The following is a 19,404-nucleotide window of genomic DNA, read 5'->3' as shown; positions in this document are numbered from 1 at the left end:
CCTAATACTTCACAAAGAAAATAAAAGACATCAGGTAGGAGTCTGCTATCCTCTGCTTGAATGTGTGTGGAGCATAGAAAATGAGAAAATTTCATCAAAGAAGTGATAGTGGAAGCAGTATCGTGGAGGGAGACACAAGTTTCAGTTACGTTTCAAAAGTAGCAGGAATTTATTACCACAAGGATGGCAATGGGGGTGTTGGAAAGGTCTTTATCATATAAGGAGGGAAGTCAGGAGACAAAAATGAACAGAATTGGGAGAGAGGTCGGCCATGAGCAAGTGGGTTTTAGGGGAAGATAACCAGAGAAGATGAGGATCAGGTACTGGAGGGGATTAAAGTTCTTATTCCTAGATCTCATTCAGGGATTAGACAAGAAGGCCACTAGAGAAAAGCACACATTTCCATGAAGGAATGCAGTCCTAGTTGGGAGTTAGAGGTGCATGTATGAGGGCTGAGAGTGGAAGTGAGAAGGGAAGAAGGGAATGGGAGAAAGAAGCCTTTCTTGATCTCTAACCATTAGCAGGTATTCACTTGCAACCTTGAAAATAAAGATCATCTTTTCAGGAAGAAGGAGTCCCTGGGTGGTGCAAACATTAACACGCTTGGCTGCTAAACAAAAGGCTAGAGGTTCATGTCCACCCACAGGTGCCTACAGAGAAAAGCCTGGTGATCTTCTTCCAAAAATTAGCCACTGAAAACCCTTTAGAGCACAGTTCTACTCTGACACACATGGGGTTGCCATGAGACAGCAACTGGTCTGGTTTCAGGAAGAAGTGAGTTTCTTAACAGAAAAATGCACCTATGTGCAGAATAACCCTTTGCTGTCTAGACGATTCTGACTCATAGCTACAGTATGGAGCCCTGGTGGCTCAATGGTTAAGAGCTCAGCTGCTATCCAAAAGATCAGCAGTTCTAATCCACCAGCCACTCCTTGGAAACCCTATGCGACAGTCCTACTCTATCCTATAGTGTCTCTATGAGCCGGAATTGACTTGAGTGTTGTGGGTTTGCTTTTTTTTTTTTGGTTTATATGCAGAATGCACACAGTACCATTTGTTTACAAAACGGAATGAGCAAAAGAGGCCCAGGAGTAATCAGGACATATTATTAAGTGAAAAAAAGGTAGATTAACAAAACAGAAGTGACAGACCGAGGCTTATATAATTGGAGGAACTCCATTAAGAAAAAGATGCAAATATATAAATGTAATTTAAATACAAATATAAACATCTGTTTAGGGGAGATTTTTTTAATCTTCATTAGGAAACCCTGGCGGCATAGTGGTTAAGTGCTACTGCTGCTGACCAAAAAGGCTGGCAGTTTAAATCCAACCGGCACTCCTTGGAAACTCTATGGAGCAGTTCTACTCTGTCCTATAGGGTTGCTATGAGTTGGAAACGACTACAGCAGAGGGTTTAGTGTTTTTTTGGAAGCTTCATTAGCTCCACATTAAATCTGCCTTGACATGGTTTTTATAGTTTTTTCTCTGCTTATCCATATAAGTTTTCTACAATGAGTGTGAGTCACTTTAGAAATAAGAACCAAAGTAGAAATTATTTAATATTTTTATGCTGGCCTTGCTGTCATATACTATAGTTATATATGATGAGTTTTTTTGTTTTGTTTTTTTTTTGTCATGATTGGTAAAGACTGTTTCTAATCGGGGGGCTACATATCTTAAGAGTTTATTTTGTCACTTATGATGATGCATTTCTAGAAAGTCATCCAGAAATTCCTAACTGGAGCTTATCCTTGAATTTATTTATTTACGCAAAGCACCGTAAACAAATACCCTGAAACAAGAGGAAATTCAAAGTTGAACAGCTCCTTTAATCAGTAAAGCCTTGTTTTCTCTTAAAACATGAACATCACTTGTGCTGATTTTGGTAACCCAATTTAAGAGAGTTTAAACATTCTTCCTAATAACACACTCCCCTCCTCACTGTCCTACAGCTGAGGCTGCCTGGTATCATATTTCAGGTTGGAACGTGCCTTTTGCTGACTGGTGTCTTCAGTAATAGGAAGTGACTGGGTGAGAAAAGTTTTATACTGGTTCATTTTATCCTCTTAGCCATCAAGGAAGTAGTGACTGCCTGTAAATGGTTTGGGGACTGTCCCCATAAATTCTTCTTAGTGAACCAGCTATTTAAGGGTGTACTGAGAAAAAATTAGAAAGAAGGTGTTTTCTTACCTTTAGAGAACGTGGGTTTCTGTGACTTGGTATGGTTTCTGGGGTGACCCCTTTTGGATCAGAAGAAGCGTTCCTCTCAATCAGATCCCGGATTTTATTGTCCAGCTCCATGCTTTCACATCTGCCAGGAAGACACAGGAAAGCCATATATTACTAAGGTAATAAAAATTATTCAGGGTATAGTGAGTTTGTGAGTAACATGGAGGTATTACTTGTGTAAGATACTTCTCTAGAATCTTCACATCTCTAATGTCATTTTATTTTCATTAGACCATGTCATCAGAGCACTTTGAAAAAGAGTATTGGAATGTAATTTTCACTTATTTGCACATTCATACAAAGGGATAAAGTATGCTATAGATGAGCTCAGGGATTTTCAAAGTCTGATAACAATAATAGGAATTGAACACCCACAGTGAGCCAGGTGTTTTGCATGCGTTTTCTTAGTCATTGGTCATAACAACCCGTTGAAGCGATCACTGTTTTACAGATGAACACATCTGGGCATAGGGAAGTTAAGTAACTTACTAAGTTATATGAGGTCAAACTGCTAATCATTGGCAGGGCCAACACCAAACTCAGATCTGTGGGCTTCTATAGCCCATCTCTTAACCATTTTTGCTGTATGCCTTCAATCAACCCTGAGAACAAATCTCTAAGCAATTGTTTGTCACCAAACAAAAATATTATATTAGAGCTAATTAGTATGTGCGAGCTACTTTAAAGAAAATATAGTTCAATTGCTTCATTTAACTGAGAGCCAGAGTGAATTGCTCAGGGTCACATAATCATTACCTGATAGGTAACGCTGAGATTTAAACCCAATCTTCTGACTCACTGTCCTACAGGGTCACTATGAGATGGAATTAACTCGATGGCAACCGGTTTGGTTTGGTTTTCTTCTGACTCAAGTCCATTTTTCTTTACCATTATACCATATTAGCATGATGGAGAAATTTAATCATTCAAAACACAACTCCAAATAAAAATGCATCCTTTATGTGATTTTTCTCTAGGTAATTTTTTTTGCCTGCCTCATCATTTATCATCTTTTAAAAATAACCCCTTGGATTGAGGAGGGTTTCTTTTCTTTTTCTTAATTTTTTTTTACCAGTTGGGTAAATTGTGATTTTTTAAATTGTTGTAAAAATGCAGATAACACATTTGTCAATTCAACATTTTTCACATGTACAACTCAGTGAGATCTATTGCATCAATCATGTTGTATAATCATTACCAGTATCTTTGTTAAATTTTCCATCCCCATAAATAAAAATTCAATCCTTCATAAACAATAATTCCAGGAGTATTTCTCAAGGTTATCTCCAAGAAAAATAAATATGTAGATGGGGGGTAGGTAACCTAAAAATATGTCTGTGTACCCTGGTGGCATAGTGGTTAAGAGCTGCAGCTGCTAACCAAAAGGTCAGCAGTTCAAATCTACCAGGTGCTCCTTGGAAACCATATGGGGCAATTCTACTCTGTCCTATAGGGTCACTATGAGTTGGAATCAACTATATGGCAACAGGTTTGTTTTGTTTTTTTTTTTGTTGTTGTTGCAGACATTGCTTGGGTTTTTTGTCAAACCCACACCCTCTTTGAGAGTGGCTCCCAGAGGTAGAGTCTGACAGCCACATTTGTAGACACTACTTGACCTTGTTTCCATGGTTATAACTGATTGGATAGACAGTAAACCACTGATCCATGCTTGTCAGATGAGATTTTCTTCTGGGTACAGAAAGAGCTGACAATGAAGCAGATGGGTAGAGAAGCAGGGCTGAGAAAGAGTCCTGACAACTTTCTAGTTCTATTGAATAAGCCCTTTCTAAGGCCTAACTGGGGTAGCGATGGTTCACTGGGAGAATTCTCATCTTCCATGTAGGAGACCCAGGTTCTATTCCCAGCCAATGTGCCTCATGCCCAGCCACACCCTATCTGTCAATGGAGGTTTGTGTATTGCTATGATGCTGAACAGCTGTAGTTTCCAGACTAAGACAGGCTAGGAGGAAAGGCCTGATGATGTATTCTTTAAAATCAGCCAATGAAAAATCTCATAGGTCACAACTGTCTGATCTGTATCCGATCATGGGGATGGCACAGGACAGGGAAGAGTTCAGTTCCTTTGTGCACTGGATAGACAAGAATCAGGGCAGAACTTGACAGCAGCTAGTAACAGTAAGGCCTGACTGCCTTCCTGCCCTTGGATTCTATGAACCATCCTATGTCTTTATAATGAATTGGTTCTCTCTCTTTTCAGCTAGTTTTACTTGGTTTCTGATATTTATCATTAAAGATCCCTAAATAATGCAGTTTACCTTCATATTTGTATTCCTTCAGGCTCTGAAATATCTGTACCACATGTCCCACATATGATGCCATCCAAAATATAGGCTACTATGCCTACAGTAAATGCTTCATAGCAGCCCCAAAGATGTCATATGCTTAGCATTGAGTTTGAACCTACCTTCAAGGTTTTCCTCAAAAAAGGAGACTCACAAAATTCCTTGAGTAACTGCCCCAAATCCTCAAATCACATTAATTAAATTCTCAAGTAGCTTTAGAATTGGGTTAGTCTGCAAATGAAGCCCCGAGGAAGCTCTTTGACCTATTCTGAACAAAATTTGCCTGTCAAAATGTCACAAAGATTTGTTGTTACATCCGTTTCTGGTACATGTCTTACTGAACCATTTCCAGCTCCTTCTAGAACGGTTCATTTTGACATGGCCTACTACGGTCTACGCGTCTCAATACTGGCTTCCTTCCTATCTTCCTGACTTCATCTGCTACTCCCTTCCTCCCTGCTCTCTTCCTCTAGCCACGTTTACCCCAGTACTGTTCCTGGAACATGCCAAGCACAGTTCCCACTTCAGGGCCTTTCATTTCCTCTTCTGCTTCATTCATGTCCTGGCTCAAATGTCACTTTATCAGAGAAGGCTCTCCTGACTAACCTATCTGAAATAGCTCTCATACTCCCGTCGCTGTTGTGTGCCATCGAGTCAGTTCCAACTCATAATGACCCTACAGGACAGAAAAGAACTGCCCCATAGGGTTTTCTAGGCTGTAAATCTTTACAGGAGCAGATTGCCAGGTCTTTTCTGCCACAGAGTGGATGGTGGGTTTGAACTGCCAACTTCAGTTAGCAGGTGAGCATTTAACCACTGTGCCACCAGGGGTCCTCTTAGTCCCATTACTAAAAAAAAAAAAAAAATTTTTTTTTGGTTTTTTAGTTTTTTAAAAACTGTCCCTTAATTGCACTTTATTCTTAAAATTTTTATGATGATAATTTCTTGTTTTTCTGTTTACTGTCCCCCTCTCCCTCCCCACCTGAAGCCATATAAGTGCCATGAAAGAAGGACCTTGACTGTTTTTACTCACTTTCCACTCTGTCCCCTAGCACATAGTGACTGCTCAATAAATATTTGTTATTGGAAAAATGTGACTTCGTGATGAAGTGAAACTTAAAACAACTAATCATTAACTCAAACCTAATCATTAAATTAGATATGTATTTAAAATGTATACACGTAACCTCAAATGCATAAAAAAAAAGGTGTATTTGTTGCCGTTGAGTTTTTCCGACTCATGGCAACTCCACGTGTGGCATAGTAGAACTGCTCCATAGGGTTTTCTTGGTTGTAATCTTTACAGAAGCAGTTTACCAGGCCTTTTTCCATGGTGTCACTGGATATGTTCCAACCACTGACTTTTTTTTTTTTTTAATTGTGCTTTAAGTGGAAGTTTTCAAATCAAGTCAGTCTGTCATACAAAAACTTATATACACCTTGCTGTATACTCCTAGTTGCTCTCCCTCTAATGAGACAGCACATTCCTTCTCTCCACTCGGTTTTTGTGTCCATTCGACCAGGTTCTGACACCCTCTGCCCTCTCATCTTCCTTCCAGACAGGAGCTGCCCACATAGTCTCATGTGTCTACTTGATCCAAGATGCTCACTCTTCACCAGTATCATTTTCTATCCCATAGTGCAGTCCAATCCCTATCTGAAGAGTTGGCTTTGGGAATGGTTCCTGTCTTGGGCTAACAGAAGATCTGGGGACCATGATCTCTGGGGTCCTTCTAGTCTCAGTCAAACCATTAAGTCTGGTCTTCTTATGAGAATTTGTGGTCTGCATCCCACTGTTCTCCTGCTCCCTCAGGGGTTCTCTGTTGTGTTCCCTGTCAGGGCAGTCATCGGTTGTAGCCGGGCACCATGTAGTTTTTCTGGTCTCAAGCTGATGTAGTCTCTCTCTGGTTTATGTGGCCCTTTCTGTCTCTTGGGCTCATAATTACCTTGTGTCTTTGGTGTTCTTCATTCTCCTTTGCTCTAGGTGGGTTGAGACCAATTGATGCATCTTAGATGACTGCTTGCTAGCGTTTAAGACCCCAGACACCACTCTCCAAAGTGGGATGCAGAATGTTTTCTTGATAGATTTTATTATGCCAGTTGACTTAGATGTTCCCTGAAACCATGGTCCCCAAGCCCCCACCCCTGCTATGCTGGCCTTCAAAGCATTCAGTTTATTCAGGAAACTTCTTCGCTTTTGGTTTAGTCCAGTTGCCAATCACCAACCTTTTAGTTAGTAGTCCAGTACAAACAAACTCATGTTGTTGTTGTTGATTCCAACTCATGGTAACCCTGTATATGCAAAGGAGAACTGCTCCACAGAGTTTTCAAGGCTCTGACCTTTTGGAAACAGATTGGCAGGTCTGTCTTCCAAGGTACCTTTCAGTGGATTCAAACCACCAACTTTTGGCTAGCAGTCAAGTTTAGGCCAAAGGGTTTTGGCTACCCAGGGTCTCCTAAGCAAACTCTTATGAGTTTGGGATGGATTCATTAAGCAAAGAAACATTAATAACAGCTTCAGAATGGAAGCATATGGCTGCCTTAGTCTTTTATACTGGAATTATGTATTTGTCAATATTCAACAATAATTCATTGAGTATTCACTATTGCAAGGTACTGACTTTTCACAGAAATAAGCACATGCAATGATGATTTTCAACTTATTGCTGAACATGTTTAGAGGCCAACGGTTACCCTTGCCCTTTTCATTTGGACAGGCGAGTGAAGACCCTCCTCCCTCTCTTGCAAATGTGGTTGAGCACACGTTCCTCAGACCACAGCCTAAGAGGCAGGGACCTGTGTGAGAGTGGTGGGATCCTGGCTTGGTGCAGAGTGAGGCTCTGTGTGGTAACTGCAGATTCATTGACTTTGGCCACTACAGGAAGATGGGAAGTAACAGTAAAGAGGAAAAGAAGAATATGGTAGTGACTGGAGGTGGGGTGTTTCTGGTCACACCCATGGAGAAGGTGAATTTCAGTGCTAACTTCCACGGCAGGGACAGGGCTTGAGCACTTAAGAATCTGGCTGGGAACTGAAAGGTCATGGAAAACATTGGAACCCCAGTGATTATGTCTTAGTTAGGACTTAGACCCTTTTTCTCTTGTCATTGCCATTGTTACTGCCTTTGCCATTGTTCTTATGAGAATGCTTCAGAACTTACATATAAAGCTTCTAAAAAAAGCACTGTGATGCAGTAGAAGGTAAATAAGTTTTTGGAGTTGGACATAACAGTGGGACCTAGGGTAAGTCCCTTAACATCTATGAACTCTATTAGCCTGGTTTGTAAAAAGAGGGAAATAATGGTATGCTGTGACTGTCTTGGAGCCTTGATGGCACAGTGGTTAACAGCTTGGTTTGCTAATCAAAAGGTCAGCAGTTCAAATCCACGAGCTGCTCCTTGGAAACCCTATGAGTCAGTTCCACTCTGTCCTATAGAGTCGCTATGAGTCAGAATAGACTTGACGGCATTTTTGTTTTGTTTTGTTTTGGTGAGCGTCTTAGTTTCCTAGTGCTGCTGTAACACAGATACAACAAGCAGGTGGTTTTAAAGAACAGATGTTTATTTCTTCACAGTTCAGGAGGCTAAAAGTCTTGGCTGTGTTGATTCTTTCCTTAATGGTAGCCCTGGGCATTCCTTGGTTTCTTGGTGTTCCTTGCCTTATAGATGATCCTTGTATGGCATCTGTCTTCCTCTGTGTGTCTCCATATCAAGTGTGATCTTTTAATAACTCAGAAATAATTAGATTTAGGATCCATCCTACACTGGTATAGCCGTATTAACATAACAGAAGATAAAGAGTATTTCCAAACAGGATCATAACCACAGGTACAAGGGCCAGGAATTCAACACATATTTTTGGAGGACAGTGAGGCTATCAGTAGGATTAGTGATAACATATGTAGAGTGGTTAGCACAGTGCCAGACATGCTGTAGTTGCTCAATAATTGATATCACTATTATTATTCTGAGGATCTGGCATGCTAACAAATGGGTTTAGAAAGTAGCAACCAAAAATTCAGCATATTGCTGGAATGCAAAGAAAAATAATTTAAGAATGACAAAAAATGTCAATTTGGTTCAAAAGATAATCAAAAAGTTTGGTCACCCGCTGGGTAAAAGATAGCCACATTACTACACGGGTTTTTATAATATTCTTAGTAAATCTCTTGGATTTTTCTGTAATTAATGTAAGAATTCAGTGGATAAAAATATTTTTACTTTCTGTTTTTAATTAGTAAGATTTATTATGTATTATGAATTTCAATTTGCCCAAGATTTATTATAGTAGAAAGGGTATTTAAAAAGTTTTCTTTCTTGCCTACAAAGATCAATATTCTGAAAATTGAGAGGCAGAATTAAAGTTGGTAAACTTTGCTTTCCTCTTTAGATCACAAAATAATTACATTTAACATAGTTATTCTCTCAATATAACATTATGACCTGAGTTTCAGTAGATTAAAAAAAAGAAAACACACCACCAAACTTTTAAACAAAAATAGAACAAATCCTTTATAACCCTTGTATTAGTGTTACTGGGTACATATTATCCTCACCTTGGGATCTGTTCCCTAACTCTACTCAGCTGACGAGGTGAGGGTTATAGCTCCATTGACCTAAGCTCTGGGTCATGTCTCTTAATCATCCTTATTTTGAAGATTATAAACTTGAGACTCAGTGAGGTTAAGTAACTTCTCTAAGGTTCTGTGGCTTGGAAAGGCAGGACAGGGATACACTCTGAATCCTATGACTTTTTACTCTACCGGTGGGCCGTCAGTGACTTTAGGAATTGTCAAGGCAGCAATATGCTGTGGACCACAGACAGCTGTGTCATTTCCAAATAATTGATTTTAAGTTTTTCGTTTTGACAGGCAGCTCTGCTATGGATTTCTGCCCCAGCTCCAAAGAAAACAATTTGTTGGTGCCTACAACTAAAATGTACCTGATATTTAAAGTCAGTTATTAGGAGTGGCTTGGAAGGCAAGATATAAGGATCAGGTATACCACTCATGCTGTATCTCTTAAAAAGTGGCTCCTTATTTTACTAAGTGTGGGTTCTTGACCAACGCCCACAAATGGGGTTCAGGGTGCCCACGAACCACCCCAAATCAAATTAAATACAAAGTAATATGTGTACTATGTGATTATTATCTTTTCCTAAAGAGAGAATCCATAGATTTTATTAAGTTCTTGACCCCCCAAAGCTAAGAATCACTGACTCAACCTTAGTTACTGCCATGAATTACACTTTAAAATAAAATCTCATAACAGCTTTCCCTGTCTAAGAGTACAGTTTTTTTTTTTTTTTAACCATGGAGGATGAAAATTCTGAAGTGACTGTATAAAACATTGTTACTAGAATCTTCATTTGAGGCAGCCTCCTTACTAAATTGCAAGTGGAAAGAGAGTTATAGAGGCCATATTGTTAGGCTAAGAGTACACGAAGAGTTCACTGAGATGAGGGTGACAGAATTAAATGAAATCCCGTAATTCCTCATTGGACATTGGACTTTGCACAGTTTATTTTAAACTTACATGGATACAAGCCTCCTTATCATCCGTCCTTCCTACCCTTCACTCACAAGGATAAATCAACATAGAAAGTAAAGAGAAATGCAGTTACAATGAGTGAGCTTTTACCAAGAGGGTAGTGGGTAAAGCCAATGTAGCAATAAAGTTTTATTCATTTATTTTAAAATAGTTTCTCCTGAGTTATATAGGTGTGAGCTCTTTTTCCCTAGACTATCATTGTGAAGTAATAGTTTGTCTAGTAACTTCAGGGGCAATCAGAGAGAATGGGGAGAAATGTGAATGGTTCTCAAGAATATTTTGTAGCCCTCATAAATTTATTACATTCTCAAAGGTCACTAGTACAAACGTCTACAAAAAATTGTCTGATAAAGCAAAGAATGCAGCATGTTCTTTCATTGTCACTGTTTAACAGGCTCACCCTAGAATTATTTAAATTTTACTTTTTGATTAGAGCTCAGACACTGTGGAGTTAAATGTTAACTTGCACATTTCTGTCCAGTAGAAAAGATAACCCCAAAAGTTATCGTACTGCCTTGTAGAATATTAACCAGTTTTGTATCTAGCCTGGCCATTGTATGTTAACATTCCTCTATCAAATTGCCTGTAAATACTCAGCTCTTCATATGCTCTTTGAATGAACCTTATTCTCTTTCTGGATTCCTCACTAACTAGTAAGTTGAATAAGACCTTGGACATATATTTATTTTATGTTCATACAAGAGTAAGTGTTTTAACTTTTTGAAACTTATACATTAATATCTATATAAAAAAAAAAGAACAGTTGACATTGAGCCAATTTGGATTCCTAGCGACCCCACGTGGGTCAGAATAGAACTATGCTCCACAGGGTTTTTAATTGCTGATTCTTTGGAAGTAGATCCACAGACCTTTCTTCTGAGGGACCTCCGGGTGGACTTGAACCTACAACCTTCTGATTAGCAGCCAAGTGAGTTAACCATTTGCATCAGCCGGTGATTCTGTCTATACTTTAAGACCACTGGATTTCTAACTGATAATAATAACTCACGGTGAGCATGCAATGAAAAACCACCAGCCTTGGTTACATGCTAGGGTGACCTTATTAGTATTCAAGTAATGTAAATTGCTGAAGAAAATAATTACACTTAATAATAAAAAAAAAATAACCACAATCCTGGGAATAACTGAAAGATCATTTATCTCTTATGTTTAAATGATAGAGCAACGAGGCTCAGAAGGGTTAAATGACAGCTAGCAAAACTGGTATTCTTCCTTCCTCCACACACTCTGTCCACCTCAAATGCCCACATTTCCTCCCAGCCCTGCTGCCAAGATCACATTCTCTGCTTTGATCTTCTGTCATAAACCAAGTCTTTTTACGGAGATCCTGGAGAACAAAGCACATTTTAAAATATGAGTCAAGGAAAAATCTATAGCAGGTTCTTCTATAATGGAAATGCTTCTAGATGTTCAAAGACCAGGAATTGTAACTGTCATGGATTGAATTGTGTCCCCCCAAAATATGTGTATCAATTTCGCTAGGCCATGATTCCCAGTATTGTGTGATTGTCCACCATTTTGTCATCGGATGTGATTTTCCTATGTGTTGTAAATCCTATCTCCATGGTGTTAACGAGATGGAATTATCAGCAGCTATGTTATTATGTTAATATAAGGCAGGACTCAATTTATAAGATTAGATTGTATTTTAAGCCAATCTCTTTTGAGATATAAAAGAGAGAAGTGAGCAGAGAGATGGGGGGGGGCTCATATAACTAAGAAACAGGAGCTAGGAGAATAGTGAGTCATTTGGACCTGGGGTCCCTGCCCTGAGAAGCTCTTTGACCAGGGAAGATTGATGACAAGGACCTTCCACCAGGGCCAACAAAGAACCTTCTTCCCCTGGAGCTGGTACCTTGAGTTTGGACTTCTAGCCTTCTAAACTGTGAAAGAATAAATTTCTCTTTGTCAAAGCCAACCACTTGTGGTATTTTTGTTACAGTGGCACTAGATAACCAAGACAGTAACCTACAGTGACCCAGAGTAAGTGTTGTCTAACAGACCACAGCAAGCAATGCTTTTTAGGTTTTGCTTTTTGTTGTCATAATTAGTACTCTGAGTATGCTGCTGGTTATTTTGGGAAAAATAAATTACTTGATAAAGAAATTACTTTGTGTATGTGTATTTAAGATGAATAAGTCCTGCTGTCTTAATTATATTGGTAGTTGGGAACTTAAAAAGTTGTTGCTTAATAAGGTAGTAGAAGAGAAAGGTTCAGCTCAGAGAATTTCTAAAGTAGCATTGGCCTTGGGCAAGAATGAATATTTCCAAAGTTTTACCCAAGACTACGTGGTTTGATAATTTAAATATGTATCTAAAAATTATATTTGCATGTCTGAAATGAAAGCCCAGAAGAAGAGAGATATTTCTTATAAACATGAGTTCTGCTATTGCCTTCAATCTGCATTCTTGGCTGGATCCCTGATTATTTTCTCTCTGCTTTTGGGATGTGCCAGGTCACTGTACTGATAGCGCATACCAGAGTCAAACCTCTTGTGGCTGAGCAGAGAAGGAGCATGCAGGCCGAGAGCCAGAGTGGAGCAGAGTGTGGCTGCAGGTGCTGGTTCGAGCACCAACGAAATGTTATCAGTGAACAGTTCTATTGAAATCACATCCTCCTACAGGTATCCTACTGAGGTTTGACCTCGTTATTGGTCCTGTGCTGTGCCAGTGAAACAATCTCATTCACAAGGGCAAAGTGATAGTTTGAGACAGGGTATAGTCTTTGAATACACAACTCTTAAACAGGAGATATTCTGATACATGCATACCTTGGCCTCTTTGCCTGGTTAAGCCGTAGTCACTCTCCAGGTCTCACCTGGAATATCATTTCCTCAGGGAAACAACCCTAGAATTGGTGAGATGCACCATCTATGTACTTCCATGCTGTTGTGGTTAGATGCCACTGAGTTACCTCCGACTCCTGGGGACCTTAAGTATAACAGAATGAAATATTGCCTGGGTCCTTTGCCATCTTCATAATCATTGGTATGTTTGAGTCCATTGTGGCTATTGTGTCAATCCATCTAACTGAGGGTTTCTTTCATTTTTGCTAACTGGACAATATGATGTCCAATTTTAGCTATTGGCCTTTTCTGATAACGTGCTGAACGTAAGAGAGCTGAAGTCTTGCCATTCTCTCTTCTAAGGATCATTCTGATGTACTTACACAGCATCCTGCATTTCTCCCACGACACAACGTATTGCATTTTATTGTAATTGTGTGTTTATACACATGTATTCTCCATTAGATTATAAGCCCCATGGAGACAAGAACAGGTTTAATTTGCTTATCATTGTATCTCCAGAGCCTAACCCAAAAACCAAACCTGTTGCCATCAAGTTGATTTCAACCCATAGTGACCCAGAGCCTAACGGTGGTTATTAGATATCTGACAAGAAACAAATAGCTAAGACCAACCAGATCTGAGGTCAACAGGATGCATGACAATTAATGAAAGAGGAGAAGTTTATATTAAAAAGGTATTGGCAGGAGTTCCTGTCTTTATCTGTTAAACCCATATATTCATTCTTCCCTCTTCAATCTTAATGAATCTGCATCTGGGAAAAGGATCCCATAAAAGATAATAATTATAAGTATTGTAATTGTAATATTGACTTGTATCTTTCTGATACAAGTCACAGAATTCAGGTATCAGCGAGCCAGGCTCTGGAAGTATTTTGGAGTTCAGAAGACCTTTCTAAATTCCCTGGAATTAAACCTGTTATCAGGTAGGTCCTAGAGAAGACATATGAATAAGGACAAAACCTCAGTCAAAGGCAAGTATCTTTGTTATTCAGTGCTGCTATAACAGAAATACCAGAAGTGGGTGGCTTTAACAAACACAAATTTATTTTCTCACAGTTTAGGAGGCCAGATGTTCAAATTCAGGGAGCCAGCTCTAGGAGAAAGCTTTCTTTCTCTGGAGGAAGTTCCTTGTCTCTTTTGAGCTTCTGCTCCTGGACGATCTTCATGTGACTTGGCATCTGTCTTCCCTCATCTCTGCTTGCTGGCTTGCTTGTTTAATCTCTTTTGTATATCAAAAGAGATTGACTCAAGACACACCCTACACTAATGCTGTCTCATTAACATAATAAACAAAGCCATTCCCAAATAGGATTATAACCATAGTTATAGGGGCTTAGGAAACCCTGGTGGCGTAGTGGTTAAGTGCTATAGCTGGTGACCCGAAGGCTCACAGTTCAAATCCACCAGGCATTCCTTGCAAACCCTATGGGGCAGTTCTACTCTGTCGTATAGGGTCACTATGAGTCAGAATAGACTCGACGGCAGTGGGTTTGAGATTAAAAAAAAAATTTTTTTTCTTTTTTTTTTTTTAGGGATTTATAATTTATGATACATATTTTGGGGGCATACAATTCAATCCATAACCACAAGTGTTAAACACAGTAGTCCCTATCAAACTTTCTGACTTTTATTAAGAGAAAAATGACCCTCCGCTAGGTTTCATGGATAGGGTGAGCCCAGAAGACCAAGGTATGGTAAGATGTGAGTTCCCCTACTCCAGGGAGCAGGGAGCAGGGGCCCTATTCAAAGAAAAGAAGAAAACCAAGAGGTAAGGTGAACATTGCTACTCTCCCTACCATTTATGACAAAGTTAAAAATTACACAAAATTCTCCCCCTAATAGGAATACAGGAAGGATGCAGCTTAATAGATTTGTAGGTAATGAGGGGGTAGATTCTTTAGTGTTTTTGTTATCGTTGTTCTAATATGGCATACTATCATCAAGGTTTTTATTTATTTATTTAAAATTTCATTCTCTTGAAGAGCAGAGATGATAAAAAAGCGACTAATCTTACAGATTCAGGTAATAAGGACCATAGTTCCTAACCAGCATAATGAGAAAGTTAAGCCTTTCATTTTAGTTCCAGTGTGCTGGCACTTTATTTGCACGGCCCAATTAAGGCTTTTGCACTGCTCTTCTGCAGTGCAAATATACTCATAAAGAAGGTTTTTTAATGAACACAGGAAAGAGAACAAAATTGAACTAGCTCTACATGCACAGCAGAATTACCTATTTTATTGTCAATGTTCTTAAACATAAGCATTTGAATGAAAACAAACAAACCCATTGCCACTGAGTTAATTCCCATTCATAGCGACCCTATAGGACAGGGCAGAACTGCCCCATAGGGGATACAAGGAACCCCTAATGGATTGAACTGCTGACCTTTTGGTTAGCAGCCGTAGCACTTAACCACTACACCGAAAGGGTTTCTGGCATTTGAATAGGAACATTTAAATGATGTATTTTACAGTTGTGTCTATGTTGAAGAAGTGAAGTAGAGTACATAATTTGAATACTCACCTGATATAACCATGTTCTTGTATCAAAGCAAACCTGTTGCCATCGAGTGGTTTCCTAATTATAGCAATCCTGTAGGACATAGTAGAACTGCCCCATAGAGTTTCCAGGGAGCGGCTGGTGGATTAGAACTTGCCCAATTTTTGGTTAGCAGCTGAGCTCTTAACCTTTTCCTTTAATTTATTAAAGTGATTCTCTCAGGGAATCATTTATTGGATGCTTAGACAGATGCAGTTCCAAGTTGTGACATTCTTTAGGAGGAATGGAAGACTAAACTTTGAGCCGTGTCCAATAATTATACTGATTTTCCTGGCATCTTATTGCTATGTTGTGACTATTTTGGGTAAAAATTATCTTTGAATAACAAAATAATACCGCCTTGCAACTATTCTCTTAAATCAATATTGGTAAAGCTGAACTACATGGGGACAGATATTTGAAAGAGGTTTTTTTTTTTTTTTAAAGGAACAGCTATTGATTAAATAATTTTATTCAAATTCTTTCAATTTAGAGCAAAGATTGTGAGAAAGTATTGCTTTAAATAACTATACTTGAGATATTCAGTTATTTAGAAACCATATACTTGAGAGCAGTATTAAAAGTTTTAAAGTTGTAGAAATATTTTACCTTTCTATTTAATCATTAAATGGCATTTATGTGGGACATAACCATTTCAATGTGAGTTATTTTTCACATCTGATTTGGAATTTCATTTCAGGGTATGATTACAGTTCTTGATTTTAATTAATCAGTGTTTTTCAATTTGTAGTAGCATATACCAAGAAGGCCCAAAGCTGAGCTAAGACTGACAGCTGAGGCACTTTGCCAATCTAATTGGACTACACCTGATCAGGCTACGGCTATTGGGGAAATAATCAGCATAAGTTATGAAGATATTTCTTCTGCATGAAAGTTTTGGGCTATTTCATGACAGTTTTGCAAAAAGTCACAAACTGTCATATAACATTACTATCTTTTCTCATGTGATAACATGTTCCTAATCCTTTTATCTAGCTGATGAAGTGCAGTCACTTTTATATATGCTATTACATGTAATATGACATGCAGTATGTATAATATTATAATATTTGTTTAGCAATGAATAGCATTTTCCATATATAAACTTTTTGTTGGGCTCCTTGCAGAGGTGATTGCAAATATACTGAAGAATATATTGATCGATTATTATTCCGTGTAGCATAATTCTACATATTTAATGAGAACTTTCTGAAAAGCTTCTGTAGAGATTTAAACAGGCTCATTTGCAGTTGGAAATATTGCATCAATTCAATGCTGCCTCTAGAGGGCGCACTGCATTCAGTTCAGGCAGAAAATAGTAAAATAGTTTTTGATGTTGCTCACATTTTGTTAAAGATTGAATTTTGAATTTCCTTTAATTTGGTGGGCCTGAGTTCAGGACATATGCAATAATTGAAGTGCATTTCTTTTCTTAACTTACTGAAAACTTTTAATGAAAATTATAATATTCCTTTTTTAATAATGTTTTTTAAAGTTGAAATCCTTGCTGGCCATTTATAGAATAGATTTACATAAAATATGCTTCCTTCTCTAGTGGTAAGTTGATTTTATTAAAGAGTGCAACAATCCACATTCATTTTTTTTCTTTTTATGTTGTTCACATGCATATGGAATTCATGAGCCTGGGATTCCTTTTTGTACCAAAAAATTGAGGAGCACTCAAAGAATTGGCCAAATACAAGACAATAGAGCATCAAAATGAATAATGATACCAATGCACTATAATTCATTAAATAAAATAAAAATTCATTAATCCATACTAATAAAAGAAAAAAAATTTTTTTTTTTAATAAAAGAACTAAAAGTGGGCATAAATGGGGATAGAATAAAATTTTCCTTTACACTGGAATGCCTACAGATGAATGCAGAAGAAATTATGGTACTGAAAAAATCACTATTTGGCAACTATCATACCAAAAAAACCAAACTCATTGCCATCAAGTCAATTCTGAGTCCCAGTGACCCTACAGGACAGAGCAGAACTGCCATCATAGGGTTTCCAAGGAGCAGCTAGTGGATTTGGACTGCTGACCTTTTTTGGTTAGCAGCCGAGTGTTTAACCACTCTGCCACCAGGGCCAGTCGCAGTTAATTCAATGGAGAAATATCAATGTATGCTAAAACTAGTGCCTGAGATTTCGATGGGATATTTATGTAATTTCATAATGCCTCCCCCTCCAAATTCTTAGTGAATGGAAAGGGAAATAGAGTATCTTTACATTGGAGGAACTTGACAGACACCACCTGGACCAAATTATCAAGGTTAAAAATCACTTTGTTATCGATGCATTGTTATCATTATCTATTCATTTAATGGGACAAACCTAAAAGGTAGCCATCTGATAGGATCTATCGAGAAAAAAACACAGCTTCAGTGGTGTGCTATTCCTGCCAAAAATGCATACCCTGAATGTAGTTATGAGGAAACATTAGACAAAAAGCAAATAGACATTCTACAGATTATCAGCCTACAGTCTTCAAAGTCTCGGGTTGTGAAAGTCAAGCAAAGACTGCAGAGATATCCCTGACTGAAGGAGACTAAAAAACATGAAAACTAAATGCAGGACATGATCTTGGATCACATCCTTTTGCTATGAAAGCCATTGCCAGGATAATTGGCAAAACTTGACTGCAGTTTGAGGATTAGATGCTACTATTGTATCAACATGAATTTTCTGATTGTGATGGTTATTTTGTGGTTATGTAAGAGAATGCCCTTGTTTGTAGGAAATACACATTGAAATATTCAGTGGTAATTTACTTCTAAATGGCCCAGGAATGCTATATAAAAAAAAAAAAGTCTTTTGTACAATTTTTGGAAAAAAGGTCCTTAAGTTTGAAACTCTTTTAAAATGGGAAGAAAAAGAACTTAAAATATTCAACGTAAAAAAAAAAAATCAGACTTCACTTAAATTATGCTCAATGTAGGGATAATTTTATAAAAATGAAATTAGTATTTCGTCATGTGGCAGGAACCAAGTAGCAGCTGATGAATCTTCTCTAAGGATTTGTGAAAGAAGTGCAAACCAAAGCAGCTAAGATGATTTAGTGAGGGTTTTGGTTTTTTTCCTGAAAGGATTGGAAGAAGAGTATTACACAATCACATTACCTCGATCGTCTCTCCTAATCCAAGGATCCCCAAAAATAAAATAAGCTGCTCCCACCGCAATATTTAAAGCCAAAATTGGAGGCGAGGGCAAAGATAAAGCCAAACCTTGAGTATCTTCACCTTTGCTCTGTCTAATGGTTGGCATTTCACCTCCCTGCTGGACTTCACACACTAAATAAATAGGCTTTGTTGGAATCCGCAGATTATAGAATCCTACCTTTAGAAATGTAGGTCAGTACTAAAATCCATGCATAATGGAAAAATTTCTGAAATATTTTTTTTCATTTAATTCAATAAATATTTGTCTAATACTTTTGTTGTTGTTGTTAAGGGCCATTAGAACTGAAAATCAACCATGCCTGTAGTCTCATGATTTTGAATGAGATTCCAAAAGAAATGCGCAGGAATTTTTTTCCTTCCATTAATTACTATTTTTTTTAAAACACAGTGATGTGACCCTTGACATCAGAGAACATTGCACAGTTTTAAAGTGGATCTTATCACATTACTTTGAGATACAAGGCTATAAAGACAGTTATGGATCTTACCTATTTATTTCTGAGTATAGAGAGTGGGTGATTTATTCCAGGGTGAAATGCATAAGCTACTGCATTCTCTTTGTTGTAAATATCAAACCATTGAACCGATATGGGAATTACCAAGCGCCATGACTACGTGAGAGAGAGACCAGTGAAGAAACAGTTATTTGTCTAAAAGTGTTTTCTATTTTTCATAATTTTTATAGGATTGACATGAAAGCAACTCAAGTATTTATATAAATACAACCATACAAAGGCGAGAAGATGAGTTCCTAAAAATGGGTAA

The 19,404-nt window shown here is 38.1% G+C and overlaps 1 long non-coding RNA gene across 1 annotated transcript in view; it reads right to left on the bottom strand.

Moving 5' to 3' along the window:
* Nucleotides 1-1,279: 1,279 nt before the first annotated feature.
* The window catches only part of LOC111750798 (uncharacterized), a 60,910-nt gene continuing 42,785 nt past the window's right edge, over nt 1,280-19,404 (bottom strand). Inside the window, exon 3 of the long non-coding RNA XR_002785854.2 lies at nt 1,280-2,313. This is a non-coding gene — a long non-coding RNA (uncharacterized LOC111750798). The remainder of the gene's footprint in view (nt 2,314-19,404) is intronic.

This window comes from Loxodonta africana, chromosome 5 (genome assembly GCF_030014295.1).
Source record: "Loxodonta africana isolate mLoxAfr1 chromosome 5, mLoxAfr1.hap2, whole genome shotgun sequence".
Taxonomy (NCBI): Eukaryota; Metazoa; Chordata; class Mammalia; order Proboscidea; family Elephantidae; genus Loxodonta; species Loxodonta africana.
Note: the sequence above shows the minus strand (reverse complement) of the source record. Positions and strands in the feature narration are given on the sequence as shown.